This window comes from Phalacrocorax carbo, chromosome 11 (genome assembly GCF_963921805.1).
Source record: "Phalacrocorax carbo chromosome 11, bPhaCar2.1, whole genome shotgun sequence".
In the NCBI taxonomy this organism is placed as follows: Eukaryota; Metazoa; Chordata; class Aves; order Suliformes; family Phalacrocoracidae; genus Phalacrocorax; species Phalacrocorax carbo.
Window position 1 is genome coordinate 16,039,027 of NC_087523.1, and position 21,197 is coordinate 16,060,223.

The 21,197-nt window shown below is 45.2% G+C and overlaps 1 protein-coding gene across 4 annotated transcripts in view; it reads left to right on the forward strand.

The window, feature by feature from the left end:
- The first annotated feature begins 292 nt into the window (after nucleotides 1-292).
- PASD1 (PAS domain containing repressor 1) overlaps nucleotides 293-21,197 on the forward strand; it is a 96,136-nt gene continuing 75,231 nt past the window's right edge. For 2 of the 4 annotated variants that reach the window (XM_064463203.1, XM_064463206.1), the window contains exon 1: nucleotides 293-363. The gene's annotated coding sequence lies outside the window, so the exon portion shown is untranslated. The remainder of the gene's footprint in view (nucleotides 364-21,197) is intronic. The other 2 variants (XM_064463207.1, XM_064463205.1) reach the window with 2 other exon arrangements.

Consider the following 21,197-nt stretch of genomic DNA (forward strand, 5'->3'; position numbering starts at 1 on the left):
CTTTTCAGAAGTTTAACGCTATTTGTCTCAAGTGAATCTGGCCACGGTGTACAATGCACACATGCAGAGTGTGTTCTGGAAATCCAGCTGGTCACTGATTGCTTGGCCTGCCCTGGACCGGGGGTTTATTGGAGGAATTTAGTTGTAAATAACATTTCCACTGTCTAGATCTTTATCGTTGTTAGAAGATAACTTACTCTGAAGGGGCCACTGATTGCATGTGAGCTACTGCTGGCTCTCACAAGCCGGCTGTGTTTACACAAGCTAGGGTTTGTTCCTGGAAAGTGGGAAGGTAGGCACTCTGCTTCCGCCAGCGCGCAGGGGGACAGCTCTGCAGCCTGGGCTCGTCTTGCTCGCTTCACGGTAAGTTCCAATTGGGCTCCACCAGAAGGTATTTCTGCAGCAGTTCTGTCAGTCTAACATCGTCCAGCTACCCATAAATGCAGGCTAAAGCTGATAATTTTGTTTGGGGTGGTTTTGGTTGGTTGTTTTGGGAGGGAAGTCTGGGGTGGTTTTGATCCTTTTGAGCTAGATGCTGTGGTTAAGGCTTCTTTGTAAAGATGCTAAACTAAGGAAGTTGATCCACGTTAGAAATAACATGGGTAACATATGCAATCTTGCCCCCTGCTGAATTAAAACTATTGAAACACAAAAGCTGTGAAAAGTAGACTGAATTTTCATCTTGCACAGCAGTACTTTGTTGAATAGGGATGAACCTGAGCACGAGCTCAAGTTTCACTACAGCATTCGCTGAATAAGGGGCTTCAGCTGTGTAGGGACTTCTCACACATACAGTCCCATTGCATTGCAATGCCAAAATGAAAAATTCACTTTGCATTCACCAGTGCTGAAATTTGGTGGTTACAATAGATTTGCATTGCAAACAGCTCAGTAACAATACACTGGGTGACAGTGCTGTTGAAACAGAAGATAGCGCTGGTGTTTGGAAACAGCTCACATATGGGAGAAAAAAAAAAAGCTGTTAAGACATTCTTTTGTGAAATAGCTCCTGAAAAAGCACTGAGCACACAGCAGTGTGTAGGAGAAGAAAAAAAGTGCATTAAGGCTTCTCTATCTGTTGCACAAGTCATCAAAACTTATGTAAATATGCCTTCTTATAAGCTGTATTTATCTTATTCATATAGAGGAATCAACAGAAAGGCTTCTGTCTTTCCTGAGCAGCAGTGGTGTAGGTGTGGAGTATAGTATTTTGATAAGTAGCATTACGTGTGTCCAAAAGCAATTCCCCATGACCATTACTTGGAAATTTAGACAAAATCCCAGACCCTCTAATCCAGGATGGTAATGCTATCTAACCTGTTTTTGAAAGACAGGTATGAGAGTCTGAGTAACAATTCAGTTTAAAATAATCTTCCTTTCTTTTTTTTTTTTTTTTCCACTTTTATGTGTCTCTGCATGTGCTTCAGCAGGAAGTCAACATGAGAAAAACAATGTATTAATAATGAGAAGGATACTAACAGATTGAAATTTCATGGGGTTTTAAGGATGAACCTCTGTCTGCTGACGTCAGAGGCAGCTTTGCCATTAACAAGGGTATTTAGTGACTGTGTAGTGTAACAGAGTGCAACTGCCTTAATGGACTAGAGTTACCTAAAAGGGCATTCTGTAAATGTCCATCAAGGTTCGACTGGGGTTCCTTGTGCATTTTATTGAGAGTAACTATGTTTTGGACAAGATAAAATATTTTTTAGAAATCTATCCATACGTGGAGTACTTTGGAAATTCACCTAAAGGTAAATGAGTAACAGACCCAATATTCCTAGGTTTCTAGTGCTGGAATGTTGAGAGCTTCTCTGAAGAAAAAGGGACTTTTTAATGTAATGTATGATGAGCTTTGCAGATGGTTTTGGATTTGGGCCATCCTTTCAGCCACTGACATAACCCTATGCTACAAACTTTAAACCTCCCAGAGAAAAACCTGAGGTCTTTGATGTTGTACCGAGATCCTCGGGTGCCACAGAGCTACTAGTGGCCACCATAACAGGGAGCCTGGCATCAGGCCTGTGAGGTTTATCCTGGCTGTCTCCTTACTGATGTGTTTGCCTGATGTTTGAACTCTTTGCAAGTTGGCTCAGGGGATCCTAGATTTTCAGCTCTGGAGCCCTGGAGAACAGAAGGGAGGCTCTTGGCTCCAGTGCCCTAAGCGGGTTGTCCTTTGTCCAGGACAGTGCATGTTATTTTTTCCCAAGCAAATATTTACTAAGTGCATGGGGGAGAGTTCGTATACAATTTGTTGGCATTATGTCAATACAGATTTGTTCTGTTGTGTGTTTTAGAAGTTTAATTAACATGAGCTTTGCAATATGTGCTGGAAAGTAAATAGCAGGCGCATCTTTATTTACTTGGCAGAAGAATAACACATCTTTAGAAGATACGAAAGCTTTTCCTAGTGCGTACAACTCTATTCACCAGTACCCTGCAGGCCATTCTGCAGCACGCACGCTTCTAGAATTCCCTGTAAGCCCAAATATCAGGCTGAGGGGAGACTTAAGTGCTGTACAAATCTTACGGTGAGCCTTTGCATGGGGGATGAGTTTCATCCTACCATCTGAACACCAAGCAGGCAGACCCAAGACCAAAGGAGATGATCGACTCCATCAGTTTGGCTCTTTTGCAGAGCCATTTATGGGAAACAGTTCAGATGCACAGGCTGATGCTGCTTTGTGGATTTTATCATGTTAGTGACCAAAATTATCCAACATGAGCAGAATACCGACAACTAAACAATTTTCATTTGGAAAGACTTCTTGGCTGAGAACTTGGCTGTCCACTGAATTATAAATCTTGGCCGGCAGCATTTTATAACAGGAGTCCTGATATAACCTTTAGCAGAGAATCACAGATGGCAACCATGTGAGAAGGCTACTGTGCTCTTAATGGCATCTGCATTGTAATCACCCCCATAAAAAGTGTCATATCCTGTGACTGATACATCATCCTCTGATATCTCATCCCTAAGGTCTGGTTCTGGGGCCTTGCAGATTATTTACACGTGAGGTTTCCATTGTGGAGTCCAAGGTTCAGGCTGATCGGTGGTGAAAAGTCACTGCCAGTGATGAGCTCTAGTTAGAGATAAGAAATCAAGACCTACTGGAGCTGTCAGACCTGGGAATGCTTTCTGAGATTTAACTTTTAACCATCTGAACAATGGGTCCTCATTAGCTTCCCTGGAATCACCAGCGTGCTCAGGGCCAGTTATAGGTGTATGCATCTTCAGGCCTTGGGCTCAGGTGGAAAAGGAGAAAAGCCCTTCTTTGGGAGAGTTCCTTCCACATCATCATATCCTGGCTCACAGGCAAGGTCTGTTTGCCCTAGACAGCATCCCCCAGCCTGCTGTAGACATTCTTGTGCTTCCTCTGGTCCTTTTGGCGTAGCATCTCACCTCTGGGATAACAATGTCATTGTACTCCCTGCTTTCCAAGAAAAGCTGTAATTGTTTCATAAGCGGCTAAAATAGGCATAGCCACTAACTTCGCTATTAACATAACATTTACAACAAAGACCAGATTTCTTGTTGGTGACTCGCCCTGTTGGGCTGAACTGAACACAAGAGTCAAACTTCTCTTACTTTTCTCAGTGCTTCTCCTGTTTGTGTGTAACTGACCTTTCCCCCTCCTTTGTTCCTATTCCTGTTCCTGGTTTGTTCTTTGAATATCATTTAAATGATGCTTAATGTGAATTAAATGCTATAGAAATGCTACTAAGTGTTCCTCTGTTCAGATTTGACAACTCCGTAATTCTAAGGCATCGGATTGCTAAACAGTCATCTAACACCCTGATACCATTAATAGTTTTCCAGGTTGTCATTCGAGAGAGGTAGAGTAGATGTATATTTTTTTCCAAGGTTATGCAAGAATAAGCATAATATTTGTTAATTGTCCCTCATATCCCCATACATGTTTACTGCTCTGCTACTGTGAATAGGTTATTACAGGCTTGTTTGTAGTCATCACCCGCACTTCGATAAAGAAATTGCAGTGGGTGATGTTTTTTCTCTGGACCTCTTTATAACTCTTCTTACATCTGCCTCCTGATTTTTCTCTGCCTATTGAAATTTCATGCATTCTGGGGGGGCTGGTTGCCCAGATGTTTTCATGACAATGGTGTCTTTATCATCAGGATTTCGTAATTAGGCAATTATTTTTTTACAATACAGTCATTCGAGGATTTTTGTGTAATAAGCAGTTAGATATTATCATCTGCTAGAAATGCATTTTCTGTGCAAGTATGGATTAGAATAGATTTTAATTTTACAATTTCAGAGATCTAAATTAGACATTGTAGTAAAGAAAAATGACTTTTTATGTGTATCAGAACATTTACTTTCGTGTTGTGCTTATGCCAGCTAGAGTGAAATACTTCCATATGTTTTTAGTCTTAGGTTAAGTTAAAACTGCTGGTAAAAGAGATGGTGGAAAACCAGTTTGTGATGATGCAAGAAAATGTAACTAGAATTTTTAAGATACTGCAGTGCCCTGTCCCCTCCTGCTCTGCAATAGGGAAGTCAAAGTGTCAACAGAAATAAAATCTTAGTCAGTCTGAGCCAGCTGGAAGGTGGAATAACTTCAAGACATTTCATTCTGATTATTTCAACTACTTCTTTTTGCATGTATCTGGAATGTTCGACCAAAAATTATTTCATTTCCACCTCTTCCTATTTTTTTTTTTTGTGTGTGTGTTTCAGCTGAGAGGTGCAATGGAAGAAATCACCTGCAAAAATTGGCATATTCCAGTAAAGAATCACTTCCCATTGTTTCCCTAAAGAGCTCCCTCTAATTTCTCTCACTCTGCCTTACTACTCTTGTTTTCCCTGATGTCCAGTAAAATATTAATCCTTTCAAATGTTAAGTCTGAATTTAGTGTTTCCGTTTATCTTTTACTTCCTCATGGCTAGTATTGAACACTGATTTCTAAAGATGTTCACAGAGGCAGATATAGTTTCAAGCAACACTGGATGGATATAATTTTCTGTTTCTGTGCTGCTTTTATTTCTAGCAGAAAACTGCCTGGAAACTTTACTCCTAGTCCATCTCCATTTGTGTTTTGATGGGAAAACTCACGATGGCTTTAGGCAAACAAAATTCTTTTGAGGATGTAGACAGTGTTTTGCTGAATTGGGGCCCCATTAAGCTCTCTGTGGTCCCGCAATGCCAGGGCTGTGCTGAGACACCCTGGCACTCATGGAAGTCTTGCAACTCTGATTTCTTTTTGCCAGGCTTCTGGATAGTTTTCCACTCGTGACTTCTGCCATACTCTGCAAAGGCCGCTCAATATCTCTCCACTAGCTCAAGTGAAATGTAGACTACCAAAACACCCAGCAAGTCTTCTTGCTCCTTTCTGCGTTAGCATTGATCCGATGATCCAGCTCTCTTCCTTTGCTCTGTCAGGAGAGTAGCAGTAGTATAACTGGCTTTTTTTTTTCCCCCTGGAAGTCCCAGGAATACAACATGAAAATAGATGATGTGAGACAAATACTAACTTTGTGGCTGGTGTTTGTTGCCTGACCCATTTGGGGACAGCAGGTGTTACGCGTGGACTGTCTCTGGATGATAAGTGCCACGGGTTGCCCCTTTTCTTGTCTGCACGCTACCAACACTGTATCCAGGTGCATTTCAACCAGTGATGCCACTTTTTTCATTAAAAAATGAAGAGAAACTCTAAGATGCAGGAGAAAATTCCCAGTACCCCAGGAGGTGCCCGGAGAAAAGGGATGCTGCATATCCTTGAGAATACATCTTTTCCTGCCGTATTTAGCAGTTCCCCGAGATCCTTCACTAACCTGAACAGAGGTGGCAAAGTGCATGAGAACGGGATCAACTTGGCTGCTCCTCGGATTGAAGAGAAGCCTGAGATGGGGGAGAGATCTGGGGGAGCAAAGAGGGGAAGAGGACGGCGGATGCCATCCCAGAGCTGGTGGGTGTTGATGTCTATTGCCCCGTTGAAGAGAGAACAGGCATGGAGAGCTATCGCAAGAGAGCAGCTTTTGCTGGTCACAGGGGTCCTCAAGTCTTCCCTGTCTGACTGAGCTATGTGGTCTCTGAATACCACATCAGGTCAGGTTGGAGTGAAAATAGCTAAAGCAGCACTACAGATATAAAACAGGTCTCCTTCATACAGTGTTCGCTCAGACAATTTCTTTACCTGTGGCTGTGATGCTGATGGTGGCACTCATGCTGTAGACAAAATTTGAGGTTGCTCTATATGTCAGCATGATGGACTCCTACGTCCAAACTCTGCTGCGTGAAGCATGCATGTTCAGACAGTGGCTTTCAATGACTTGAGGTTAGAAACCGCTCTCTGCATTCCTGTCTAACCTAAATGATTTTTGTGGCCGGAATGAAGTAAATGATGACCACATCTTGTCTAACTCTTCCCAGCCAGACCCACTATTTGCTCTAAGAAGTTAAGTAAGAGGTGACGTTGCAGTCTGAGCTAGGGGTGGCTTTCATGTTAGGTGGTGCTCAAAAAGTAGGTTACTGGGTCAGGAGCAGCAAGTTCTGACTGTTTGCCAGCTCGGCCTTTTTTTTTTCCCCCACAATGTTTATACTGCTGTGACCTGCCATGCTAAAATGAGTCTAAAATGAATGCAAGCAGTGCTTTAAAACAGTAAGATGTGTTTGAACTTGTCCTCCTGTACATGCATCAGATTATCCATTTGCAGGATGCTTGCATTATGGTGGCTTCCTTTTTAGAAATGAAAAGGAAACCTAATTGGAATCCAGTTGCTAGAAAAAAAGACCATCCTTCTTCTTAAATTATTACCTTGAAGTCAAAAAACTTTCTAAACTCACTGGAGAGTGCAGAGATGTGGGGTCACTCAGAATTCAGTACTGGAAGAATTTGCTGCCAGATCCGGCAACAGGTTAAAGAGGATCCCCTGGGACACCTGCAAAATTTGAATCTAACTCAGATGAGTGAATTTTGGAATAAAGAAGTTTTGATTCAGGCTCTGATCTGTTTGAAACACCCCCCAGCTGTTTGCACTCTTTGTCCAAAACTGGTTCCTCCACCCGCAGGCATTCTGTCCTTTTAAGCTTCCGCAAAGCCAGATCTCCTGATCGTGCTGCCGGGCATGCGGACGGAGGGCAGCTGCCGACGGGGTTGGATCCCCGAAGGAGAGCAAGGTGTGGGAAGCCTGACGGGGAATACAAAGAAGGCAATTACAGCCACCTTCCCAGCGAGAGCAAAGGGGCAGAAGGATTTTGGTTGGACTCAATGATCTTAAAGTTCTTTTCCAACCTAAATGCTTCTAGGATTCTATGATTCTATGATTGCAGAGGTGAAGCCGACTCACACTGCATGTGGGTTTGTACCTGCCCCGAGCATCAGGCCCCGCAGTGCCTCGTGTGCTGCATGGTGGCAGCCTGGGAGCAGGCTGCTTGTCGTGGTGCTGCCATAGTCTTCATCACCCAATGAGGGGAGCACGAAGGCAGCAGCAGCAGCTGCTTCATCAGCAGGGCTGGCACGAGCCCTTTCTGGGCCTGATCGCTCCAGAGGTCGCATCCAGCTGCCATTAACACCAGCAGCACACAGCAGGACTGCCCCAGCCTTGCAGTTGGGTGTATGATGTTACATCCAAAGGGAAATTCCTTCGGTGTTGGAGGCAAGCTTTCGCCTTGATCAGTGCCTCTGTGCCCAGGTTTCTACAGCCTGATTCTGCAGCCCCAGTTAAGTGCAAAGAGTGGAGTACAAAAGGGATGGGTGGCCTGGCTTCAAATATTTTAATAATCTCACCATTAAAAGTATTACTCGAAGCGAAGCCTCAGAATATGTTCAGTGGCTCACTGCCAAAGCTGACTTAAGAGGAAACTATGTAGGCCATTCAGCCAAGTGATTCATTGAGTTTTCAGTGCTTCTGAAAACTCATCTAAAAGAAATTAAAGAAAAAAAAAAGCAGGATTTGAAGAAAGATTGCACCTCGCAAAATCTCTCTCTTCAATCACAGAGCGCTTTCTGCTGCCAGACCAGATGTAGCAGGACAGAGAAAGAACAGCATCACTTAATGCTCCTCGCTGAGCTAAAATGGCATCTAATCACAATGCATCAGCAGCGCACCCAGAAAATGGTTCATGCAGCCTGCAAAGGCCACCCTCAGCACTATGGTTTTCACATGCCTCTTCATGTTTCTTGCCCTCAACTTGAAAATATCTGACTTTCTGCAACTGGAAGAAAAATATGTTGCTCAAAGAAGGGCGAGGTGGGTAACGCAGCTAATAAACCCACACGTCTCCATATCTCAAAGTAGGGATCAGCTCATTTTCTTACCATTTAATGAAACGCAAGTCAAACTCCAGCATCTCTTAGAAGACGTATTATTTATGAGAGAATATCAACCTCTCAGAGCTGTAAAGGTTCCCCACTGGTGACAGCTCAGCAGGGCCTCGGTTATCACCGCTGACTTACAGTTCCCTCTCTGCTGGCAATCAGTTCAGTGACTACCAGAGAATGTATGTTAAGCCTCACCCTGAAGACCCCAGTCCTGCAAGGTGCTGAGTGTTTGGCGTGGGAAGCAGCGCTACATGAGGCAGCGAGGAGGCGAACGCTGCATGCTCCCTTCTTTCTTAGAGGGCTGGATCAGATTCTTAGCTGATAAAAGTAGACGCAGCTCTGTCGCCTTCAGAGGAGCTATGCGGGTGTACTATGGAACAGAATCTGGCCAGGCGTCTATTTAGAAGCAAAAGCTCTAAAGCTTTAAGGAGAGGCATGCATTTAAAATGCAATATATCCAGCATTTGTTCTTGATGGCCTTGTTTCTTAGGGGATTGTATTGATGCTAACTTGGCCTGGAAGTTGACCTGTATGAAAATCCCTGTCTTTCTCTTGGGCACGAAGTCACTGGTGAGTGTGCAGTCATTGAGAGCTCAGTTCTGCCTTCCCCCTTCCCGTTGCAGGGTTAGCGAAGGAAGTGACGGTCTGTTGGTTAGAGAGCACTGCCACATCACACGTGCTCACTTCTGCTTGTGCCCTTGCTCTGCTTTGTTGTGTGATCTTATGCAAAGCCCGTAGCTGTGCTTGGCCTTGATTCCTCTCTCTGCAGAACGATGACAACAGCGCTATCTGAGTGCTTTTACCTAGACCTTTTTTGGGTGGAAAGCGACATGAAAGAGCAGCAATCTGTGTCTGTTCTTCATCCCTGCTGCACAAATAGCTCTCCAACCCAGCTTTGTCACTTCAACAGCTGTAGCATGAAAGTAAAAATATCAAAGCCTGATATAAGGGCTCCGCTTAGGAACTCGCAAACCATTATTATGGCAAAGGAATGCCCTAATAATACTCTGCTTCCAGTCAAAGAAAATACATATACTCTCTGTGTATGGGATTCTGACCTATGAATCTAGTTACACTTAATAAGATGTAACAGTTGCTCAGGGGCCTGATAATAGGATATAGAGTCCTTTATCTCCGTGTCGCGTGTTGAAATCCAGACCAGGCCATTAGCAATTAAAACGTCTTACCCTCTGAAGTCTGTCCAATGGCCTGTGCAAAATGAGGCTCAGGTCAGCAACCAGTGCATCAGTGCATAAACTTTGGGGGTTTCAGGTGCTTGGGGGTTTTTTTCTCTTTTCTTTTTTTCTTTTGAGGGGGGGAAGCATCTTTTGCAATCCCGATCCTGCCTTCATTAGCACCATGACCAGCTGTTTGTGGGCAGACAAGTGGCCAGGCAGGCATGGGCCTGTGGTTTTTTCTTTCCCTAAAGATGGTTTTCCAAATCAAAGCAGAAGTATGTTAGAGCAAGGCCCTTGGGAGAGCAGCCAGTACTGGCTCTACTCATACTGAGTTTGTTTTGGGACTAAATACACAGTCATGTTCTCTTGGCTTCTTAATACAGCAGCTATTTAGGAATATAAAAATAATAGCTTGTAAAGAATGATGCATGTCTTTCCTCTCTTTCTGTCTCTTGCATGAAAAATACCCCAAATATTTATTTTCAAGAATTATTTGAAAAATGGGAGAGAACGGAGAAAACCTATAGTTACTTTGGTTTCATTCAGACACAGACATGTTTGTATTCCATTAATTATGGTGCTGCTTTATATTATATATATCTTTCACATTTGTTTATACCTGGTAAGATCTTTTTTTCCCCCCATCTGAAAACACCTGATGAGTGTGAAAGGTTCCATAGTTACCATGTACCATGACAACGGCTGTGTCAAAGGAGGTATTTATTTTTCTGTCATCAAGACAAGGCCACAGTAATGTTCACACACAGATGTTTGTGTTTTAGAGAGTTTTATAGTAGCAAAGACCATTGTTACCAATGGCTGGTCAAGCACCGAATTCAAATTCCCTGCGAGCTGAACCCAGGTCTGTGACTTGCAGCTGTGGTTTGAGCAGTCCCCCTCTGAGCAGAGGGGAAGTATGGCTTATCAGGGCCCTGCAGCCCCATCTTCGTAGTCACGTGCCACCAAGTGAATCTGTCTGGTTCCTCTGCCACCCATGTCTGCCTCGCTGGGAACATCAAGGAGGATTCATGGCTGCCCTTTCTTGTAGGACTGGGAGCCCAGCACTGACCTCCCCAGACCACGGCCACATGAGAGCCAGCCTCCTGCCATGGTCCTCACCCAGCTCCAGAAGAAGGTCCTATCTCCAACACTTCCAGGCTTTTGTGAAACGTCACTGGGTTTGGAGGAAAATGGAAAGAGAAGGAGAGGACCCAACTGAACCCCAATTGCCTGGAATATGGTAGCAAAAACTGCCACTTTCAAGCAGCTCTTGAGCAATGTCATCCACAGTGAAGATCTCAGTCTTGGGAGATTCCTTCCCAGTGGAATTACTGCACTGGCAGGACATTGCTCCTCTTTCATCTGTTTTGAAAGATGCACCTACTCCCTGTCGTAGGTCCTAAGGAAAATTTGCCAAATGGAGTGCCAGAACACCAGGGCTGGGAATCTCCCACCTCCTTTTGCTCAGTATCTTTGGGAGTTTTGAATTATTTCATCAGCATTTATATCCCCTCTTAGACAACAACAGCATATCCATCAGCACAGCCTTTATCTAGTGAGAAGGAAATGCAAAGCAAAATCAGCGAGCCAGATCACTGACTGATGTGTATCATTGTTGGTCTGCTCCCAGTGCTTCACACCAATTAAAAGCATGGCATGGCAGTCCCCGCAGTGCTCCTTACTGGAGCTCCACAATTACTTACATGTTACCTTTTTGTCACCTCAGGATCTAAAATTTTCGCCCAGAGCCTGTCGCTTCATGACAGCCATTCTGGATGTGAGCTGGGGTTTCTCCCTTTCCAGGGCATATATAATACGTTGTGATGTTCCAAAAATTGGCAAGTGTTTTTTTTCTGTGTTTGTAAGGAGGACCCCTGTGATAACAAGGGAAGGCAATAGGTAATACAGCCTCCCTGAGTTTGCAGAGGGCAGTTTCTAACAAATTCCTTTGGGTCATCTCTTTATGTAAGCACTGTCCTGGTGTACCTGCCCTGAGCTCCCAGGGGCAGGGAGAAAGACCAGCTCACGTGCAGCACAATGACTGCTGGAGCTACATGAGCTGTTCTCATGTGAACAAATCCTGCCCTACCTTAGGGTCCCAGGAGGAACCATGCAGCCTCTCAGGCACGTTTGCAGGAATCAAGCTTGGTTCCAGCCTTGCTTAGTAGCTCAACGGCAGCCACACCAAATCTGTGCTGCTTCTACGCCAGCACCTTCATTGCCTCTGTACCTGGTCCTGTCCACCTCTGCCATCTGCTCCCCAGGTCTCTGCACTTGAAGTAGTTAAACCCTTTCAAGAAACCAAGTTGAGCCTGATCCAAAGATCCCAAGCAGCCATCAGCTCTGTTGCCTCCATCACCATGGCGTGGCTAATCCCAAACCCAGACTGACTGCCTGCAGGTACCTGAGATGATGCTGCTGAGTGATGCTCCTGGAGACACTAACAGTGCTGGTGGTCCTCACTGCTCAGAGCCCACAGGTGTCTGTGGTCCCACTACATCCATTTCCTCTCTGGTGTTTGAAGTGAGAGTCAGCTAACACCTGGAATAACTGGCCATGGCATAGGAGGTGGTTTGCAGAGTTTACATCAGAATATAATTAATATACCTGCAGGGAGAATTCTTCACAGAATATTTTTGTTTCAGATTTTGGAATGTGACAAAGGAGAAGAGATTGACAATCTCCACTTCGAATGAACTGGAGAATTTAACTTTATTCCCTTCTGGGTTCACTATCCACCTATCCATACAGACACCTCTAAGACTGCTCTTGTGTTTTTCCACTTTTGCATTTAATAGTCTGAGCTGATGATGGGTGGAGATGCCATTAAGATAAGCACCTGACCTATACATAGAAGGATCACAAGCATCCTCCTGGATGCCCCTAATAAAATTTTCAGCTCTTCTTAAAGAAGGAAGAGGACTGTGACACAGATCAAATCATCAGATCCTCACCAGCTCTTGGCCTGCTTACCTCTCTGCAGCTCCCCAGGTGCTTGGCAGTACTACTCCAGATGAATTAAGTGGACAAAGCCATGTTCTCTTAATTGCACCAAAATATGGGGGGTTTTTTGTTCTTATGAAAAGGAAGTGATCAAGGCAAATTAATTTTAGAGTAGGCTTTTTTGGCCACCACAGGGAGTGATTAACCTTTTAAATACTAGACTCGTAGAAAAGTCTTGAAAGCCCACAGGAGGCTGTCTCCACGCTTGTTGCTTATAACTATTTAATGGTCCCCCATGAAGCATCAAGTTAAGAAGGTTAGCTGGAAATTGGGCAAATCGGCCATTCTCAGGGACTGTTTGAACATGGTTGGGGCATTTAGTCACCTCAATCCCAGATTTGCCAAAGCCTGTAGCGATGGAGTGGTGAGCCCTGTGCTCTCTGCAGATGACTGAGCACAGCAAGCCCTGAACAGCCTCTTCCCTAGACTGTGCGCCAATGAAAACCAGTTTTATTTATATTTCATCGGAAACTACAGAAATCTTTCTCTTTTCTGCTCCTGCCTCTCACCCCTTTCAATTTGGTGTTACCTGATAACAAGGTTTGAAATGCGGTTGTTGCTACAGGGGAGATATTCAGGGAGACTGTGCAGCTTTGGGGGGCTGCAGCCTTGGATGCTGCACACAGGTGCTTTGCTTTTGGACCTGCGGTCAAGCCGACATGCAGCACCTCAGGGCTGCTGGAGCCATCCTCCTCCTGGCCTGAGGGGCCCTGACCACTTGTGGGATTTGTTGGCTGAGGAAGGGCTGTTAATTCCGGCTCCGTGGCTGAGTGCCCATAGGAAAAATGGTACAGTCCCTACCTGAAATGCCCCCTGTGATTTTGATGGTAGAGCTGCTTTCCCACACCTCCTGTCCTAGGCTGGTGGGTCATGCCCCTCTCTTGCTATTGCACTGCTGCCTTTTACCCTAGACTTGGCTGGGCTTCACCCAGCGATAAGTGGCTGTCTGTCCATCTGGATTTGTATTGCACTTTGGGTGTCCCTCAGCTGAAAGGCTCTATTTCAGTTTTATAGGAAATTATTTCATTCCTCCATCCTCTGTGGCTTGGGGTTTTCCGTAGGCAGGTCACTTGCTACTGCTTCTCTGACACAAGCAGCCAGGGGTTACTTAACTACCCACATCTCTCTAAAAATAGAAATCCATGGCTCCAAAATACTTAGACACATTTTAGTTATGTATACAGTAAGTTTTCTCCCAGCTATCCCAGTCTATTAATAACAGCTCCAAAGCCTTTGGTTTGCCTAAGCGTTTAGGAAAATTCACTTTTTCTAAACAGGGGCTGTTGGTATTTCTGTACTCTGAGATCAGAGCTGCCATCCTGCTCACAGGCTTGGTGGTGGAGAAGGGGTGTGTGGCTCATATACCCATTTCTTTCTTTCCTGTGGCCTGCTCTTCCCCGAGGAGCATGAAAGCATGAAGTGGGCCACGTCTTTTACTTACCCTTTTACTAAGAATTGATCACAGAGAAGGGGACAGGGAAGAATCAGAAATCAGGAATTTGGATATGCTCGAAAGTGTAGGAAATGGCAGAGAGAAAGAGGAAAAACAGCAGAGAAAAGAAAGCAGGGAAAGGTGCCTTTTTGTTGTGAAGGGATTAGCTGAGAGCCAGCTTTCAGATGCTTTTTAAATAAGGCATTCTCCTGGAAAATACAGATCCTGATCGATTATGAAACCCTCGGGGATTTTTGAGGTCAGAGCTCCCCCAGGAAAGGGGACAAATGAGACTCAGCAGCAGTGCCATTTGCAGATCATTTTGTTACTTTTCTGTGAGAAATGTGACCAAAAGATTTTGTGGAGTTTTGGTTTCAAGTAAAAATGTTCTTTTGTTATTTCTACATGTGGCCCATGAAAAACTAAAGACAAGTTTTTCTGAGGCTGGGTAACGAGGTTTGCCTTGCATGATTAATACGAACAATCATGCCTAGACGACATAGAGAGTTCCGGATCCACAGCAGGTGTGATTCGCACAGACCCTTCAGCTCACACTGGTGAGGGGCTGTCCTGAGCATCCTTCTGCCCTGCGGTATGTAGGTGCTACCTGTGGGTCATCTGCCACTTTTACCTTTCTGTGAGGCTCAGGCCATAAGCAGGGGAAGTTCTTCCTCTCCCTCTTGTTTTTCTGACACTTCCCTCTGCATCCTTCATAACATTTGCAGAAACCCAGCCCCGAGGTGTCCGCAGCCTGTGAGGTGCGAGTCTTCTGTGCAGAAGAATGGTCCTTCCTCTCTGGCGCTCCTTAATTCTCTGCTCGCAGCTCGAAAGGTTTAGCTGAGACACAGGTTGATTCCTGATGAACTGTGGAAATGCTGCCCTACCCATTTGTCTCAAGGTAACAATTCAGCCCCTGCTCTGGCTCTGCAGTCCTGATGCCTATTTGCATTTTTCTGTACATGGTTCTTTCCATTTCCACACACTAATCTTTCTTTGTTAAGACTCTACCCCACGCTGAACAGACAGGAGGCACAGATGGCTTGATGCAGGGGTTTTTTTTTTCTCTTTAATTTCTACAGTTCATTGAACAGCAGCAATGTTTAAGTTACATAAACCTTAAATATCTTTTATTTTCAATGGAAATCACACTTGCTTAGCCTAACCCTCCGCTAATCGCCTTGTGCTCGAGAACATTTCAACTTTATTTTCCCATGTAGCATTTGGTTGTGCTGAGGAAGGGGCGGCACTCCGTCCATGCTAGGAAATAATCTCAGGCTGGTTGGAAAAGGGAAGATTATTTTGTTCCCCTGGGGATAATTTTAGGACATCCTTTGGAAGTCTCTTCTCCTTGGCACTTCTTTAATCAGCGTGTATGCCAGCAGCGATCGACTTCAGCACCTGCTACGGAGTCTGCGTTTCAGACTTTTAACGTCCAGTCAATGGAGATACTTTGGGTACCTAGGTACTGTAGGTGAACACCTAAATTAGCATAGGGAGCATGGGCTTTGAGTGTATCCCTTCTCTTTGTTGCCAACAGGGACTTAAGAGGATGCAGCCCTGGGTTATGATGATCCTCTTGGGCTCAGGACAGCAGATGCCCAGGGCAGCACCACTCTGGATCTGGGCCAGTGCCCCAGTTAGGGTCCCTGCGCAGGCTTCCCCGGGCCATCCCTGCAAGGGGACCGCAGACAAGAGGGGAGGCAACCCGGCTGCTTGTACCGGCCTGCAGAGGGATGGGCAGTGTCCTCCATTTCAAAGCCAAATCTTAGCTCAGCCACGCGCTGCTTGCCAGCCAGGGCAGCGTGCTTCGGAGGCGGACCCAGTGTTTCGAATGTTGCTAGAATTCCTTGTAAAAAGTTACAGAATAGAGCAAAAATTTCCCCACATGCTTCATTGCTTCGCCAGTTGCAGGTTTCTCCCTGCGCCTGGTAGACTGAGGTGCTGTGGCAGTGACGTTGTTCTTGCATGGGGCGGGTGCCTGGGGCTGCTCTTTGCAGTGCTCCTCCTGTGTGCCCCCGCTCCCTGCTCGCTGAGCTGCCAGTAGTAATTGGGACACCTCATTATATTTTAGAAAGCTGGTTAGAGGTCTGATTTATAAAATACAGATCTGTCACACAGACAATGTAGATTTTTAATGTGCTCAGGCTTTAAAATAGTGTGTTTTGACTTTTTCCAAGGTTTCCTTTTTGGCAGCTCAATTGCAGTGCTCCCTACTGGGATTTATTTAAGGGGAAGAAGGGACATAATGTACTTACAAGTGTAAATGATGTATGTTTATTCCCCTGAAATGAGTAAGTGGCAAACCCAGAGGGTGAATAAGATAAGCTCGTCAGCTAGGTACTCTTAACTTTCTTTCCAGCATTTAAAATGAGGTTTGTACCTCCCTGTCAGTTCTGCCATATAATAATACCAGGTAGTCATGTAGCTTTTATACTAATCGCAGAGCGTGAAGGCACTTATCCTAGCTCCAACATACAGAGCCCATGAAAATGGGGTTGAAGGTATTTAATATCAATTATTGTATTTTCTATTTGTATTCAAAAATGGCCAGTTTTGTTATATAGGACAAATTCAAAATAGTTCAGCTGAAGTTGCGAAGCCCAGATTTACACCCTCACAAACACAAAATCAATCTCCCTCCAGAGTGTTCTCGGAAAGCTGACTCAAGTTTCTTGTTTCTAGATGAGTTTGCTTACATTATTTCAGATGAAAAATTTTACATATACAGAGAAAGAAAGAGAGGGAAGGAGAGTTCCTCTTTCCTACCTCACAGCCTCAAGAGGCTGGGCGAGATGGGGGCCCAGAGCTGGCTGCAGCCCACAGTATATGGGATGGGTCAGGATGCAGAGATGTGGGGACTGGACCCTGGCATGGTCCAAGATCATGATGCAGGTCCCGGTGCAGGACTGATCAGTCCTCCGTGCCGCTCATCCATTCATCCGAGCCAGCACAACGTGCTGCCCACTGCTGCCATCTCCAGCTCTGCAAAGAGTTTTCATGAGAAACCGTCTGTGTTTTAGCCACTGCCTGGTCACCACAGGGCTGCTCAGGCTCGGTTCCTTCTTCCATTCGCTCTGGAGCTCATTTCAGCTGTTGTGGCACAGTCTCTTTGTCAGTTTGAACTCTGCTTGTATCCTTTCCCTTCTGGGCTCAGAGATCCGTGTTTTGGCACATCCTCTTGAACAGCTTCAACCAAGTGTGAAGGGAGGCCGGGTGCTGATCCGCAGTGCTGCAGTGCCGAGGGATTCCTGGCAGCAGACGTGACCCTGCAGGTTCCCATACAGCTGCGTTTGCATCGAGGTTCAACTTACCCTTTTGTTAAGCATTAGGATCAGTCTGCAGCTCGGGGATGCATGTAACCTAGTCTTGCCTGGGACATGATGAACTTCTGTCCTTCTCAACTGGTTTGTAACTGCTGACTGAGGTCTATACTCCTTTCTGGCCAGTTTGCAGGAGATTGTTTTTTTCACATAGCGACCAGCCTATGAGTCCTCTTCGTCGGTTTTGATTTCAGTGCTGAAGGGTTCACATCGTCCCTGGTTACAAGAATGACGGTCATCATGCTCAGGGCCATATTTTCCCTTCTGGCCTGCCACAAACACATGAAATCCAGCACCAGGTTATGAAGAAGGGGTGACACTGAGTCCACAAAGTGCCTCCTCCTCCCATTCCCTGACCTGCACCAGCAGGATTAGCATTACTGGGTGGAAGGGGCTGGCAGAAGGGACCAGAGCCATCAGGCACAAGGGGACCTTCCCCTGAACCTCCCAGCATGAGGTTTAACCTGAGCCCAGCAGCAATAACTCCAGTCCTTACAGCTCTCCTGCTGCTGGAAGAAGACAAGGTCATGGATATAAGTAAAAGGTTTCTGTGGGTGGGTTGGGAGCTGATGATGGCAGAGAGTTCAGGTGTACCTCCAAAGGCTGCTCTCGCAGCTGGCTGCCCACCGTGAGCACGGTGCTGCTCCTCCAGCTCTCAGCTGGATTAACCACCAAAAATAATAACAGAAAAGTCTTCCACAGCCTCATTAGGTGCAGTCCCAAGGGTGCTGGTGGTGGTACAGTGATGCTCAGGAATGCCTTCAGCTCCCTTTTACAGCTCTCTGGGATATATGGATTGGTTTTTACCATCAACAACTGAGAAAGAGCTGCTGCATCTGGCTTTGCACTTCTTCAATCTTCATGGTTGCAGCTAATAGCCACTCCTGTCCCTGTACAGCTCACTGAGAATTTGATTAACAGATGACATATTTTGCTGCCAGGCCATCAGAGCAAGAGGAAAATGAAGATATTACCATCATTGTTGTTTGTTGTCTCTATGGCAGTGAAGATAATACCTGGGCCATGCTAAAGCCCACAAATTGCCTACTCCTTTTACCTGCTTCAAGATCTACCTCTACGCAGAAAAGACAGTGGAGGGAGAGAAGACACAAATTGTCCTGCTGCCTGCTGAAGCCCAGGCAAGAGGCTCGCCGTCTGGTGAGGGATACTCAGGTGGTACAAAGGCATTGCTTCCAGTAGTCTGCAGGCAAACTCTTTTGAAAGTTACTGGGCTTAAAAGTCCATGAACAAATATTCAGTTCTCTCCCCACTTTGTTGTTTATCTTCATAATTTATGTTAGGTAAACATAGAGAATTGTGATTAGAAACATACCGTAAACACCAAAAATCAAAAGAAATAAATGTAACTCAAGAAGGAAAGATCACAGCACAGCTGGGGCTGAATCTTGCCATCTTTTCCTTTCCCAGTCACATTTCTAAGTCCCCGCAAAAATATTGGGCTATTCATTAGTCAGATTGCTTCTCCTTTTCTAGGAAGCTGATGCAGGAAAGCAAGATGTTCCTTCCTTTTCCAAATTATAGAAGCAAAAAATGGTGTATTTGTGCAAGCTGACAAGTAAAGTTTTGCAAGACTGCTACTGCAAATACTGCTTGAAAAGAGACTCCAAGCCTTGGCCATATATATATATATATTTTAAGTTCATTACAATTTGAATACACAGCAGGACAGGTGCAATACACATTTCAAAATAAAATGCACCATCAAAGAACAATCTCCTGCCAATTGTAGAGGGGCTGTGGAGGTAACGAAGTAAACCCACTCGCAATTGTTCTTTTGCAGCAAGTGCTGGTACATTTTTAAGCTACTCAGAAGCCTGTTAAATAACTGGCCATCTTTTAAGCTCAGGCACCCTGTAGTGTAGGAGGCGAATAATTCTCAGGGGGGATTTAACACAGTTATGTAAAATAATCTGAAGCCATCCTGGTTGCTCCAGAAAGATTATAATTAAGCGGGGTTGTTTTTTTAATGTCTGCTATCATCAGTTGATTTTTCTTTGTAACAAAACAAAACAAAAATCTTGTTCTCATTTGTTTGAGAAGCAGTTTCTGTTCCTCTCACGAAGAGGAAGGGGGTTCGGATGTGCTGCTGAATGCACTGCTCTGAGTCTGGATATTTATGACACAGAATATCTTTTGAATAGTAATTTTAAACATCTGATTAATCTTCCATTCTGTTTGAGTAGAGAAGCACCATCATGCTGGGCTGGGTACAAAAGGTGCTCAGTACTCACTAACCAGCAGTCACCCTCTGCAAAGGCTTTCAAGCAAAATCCCTTGTGTCCATTTTCAGCCTTGCCAGTCAGGAGGTTGGCAACTGCTTAGCTAAAAGTTGGGGGACTAGATTTTTCTCCATAGGAGCCTGTGACAAGTAGATTTTCAAGCAACCATCCGGCATTCTAACGCATGTCTAGGATGCACACAGTGCAGCCTGCGCACCCTGCACGCACCGTGTCCCCGTGCTGGCCATCGCAGCCCTGTCCAGCGGGCAGCAAGGTGAGGATGGGACCTCTGGACCAAGCTGGACCTTCTGTACTTTGTTACGTTCTGGTTTAACCCATTTCTCTCCTCTCCCCCTCATCAAGTGTCTTCTGCTCCCTTGTTCACCCCTTTCCTCCACATGACACAATTTTTATATCCTGAATAAAATAGTTTTTATATTACCCTGGCTCTGTCATGGGTTACAGAGAAATGCCATCACCATGCCAGCTGGCTTTAGTGGGATTTTTGCTATCTGTGCCATTGCATTAGCTGCTACCCATGCTGTGCAGCTGCAGCTCTGAGAAGGAAACCCTCAGCTCATGTTTGGTAAGTTCCTAGCGAAGGCAGATAAGCCACCATGCTGCTGATGGCCTCCCACAGCTGCGTGGTTAAACCACAATGGCAGGAGTGGAGGGACCATTGTGGAATATATTAACCAGTACCCATTTTTTTTTATGAAGAGGGTGATATTTAGCAGGCCTGAATATCAGTGGTGCTGCCATTTTTTATTCCACTATAACTAAAGCAGAACTTGTCGCAGATGACTCTGTTTAGGGTTGTTTGGATGCCCTGCAATATGTTCACATGTTTTCCACTGCTGAATGAAAAGGAGAAAATGAGTATGATGCTTGCTGTAGGTGTCTGCCTTGCTTGCGGATGGTCTAGATTTCTGCATAGCTGCTTCTCTGTTACACGGGGCTTTCAGGTTTCACTATTGATTAGAGTGGTCGTTTTTCTAATTAAAAGAATTCCCAAGTCTAACTATTGACTTGGGCAGTAAATGTGCCGGGTTATTAAAGATAAGAGGCTTTAGTCAGAAAATATATTGCCCTCTCTTGCAAAAGAGGTCAGTGTAACTCGAGTAAACGCTGTCCTAAAAATCAGAAAACAAGCGAAGGAAACAAGAAAGTAGGAGCCAGGCAAATGCTGCTTATGTAATTACTGCAAAGCAAGTAGGACGGGGGGGACCAGGCAGTCGTGCTCGGCTTTTGCGTGCCCATTTCTCAGGGCAAAGTATGACTGCATGTGTGATTCGTGTTCCTTCTGTATGGGGGGGCTGATTTCACTCAGCAGAGGCTTTATGGTTAAAAAGAGAGCAAATGCGCTTGCCCGTCATGAAAAGACAGCGGTGGCAAAGTGTCTCCCGCTGGGATGAGCTTTCACAGGGCTTCAGTGTACAGCTGCTTGTGTCAAAGGGGGTTTTGAAGGTACATTTCATCCCCTTCTTTGAAATATTCCTTCTGTTCTCTTGATACACATCCCCAAAATACTACAACAGTGCAACCATTTCTGTTATGGAAAACAGAATTGCCTACAATGCGGCCGAAGTCACCTGGCAGCCACCCATGCCTTGCCCAACAAGCTGCTTGTCCATGGCAAGAGACGGGCCCTTCCATGCCATCTTCATTGGAGAGTCAGACCTGGAGTCTTTGAAGGAGCCTCTCTCCCTCCACGATTTCTAGAAACGAGCCTACA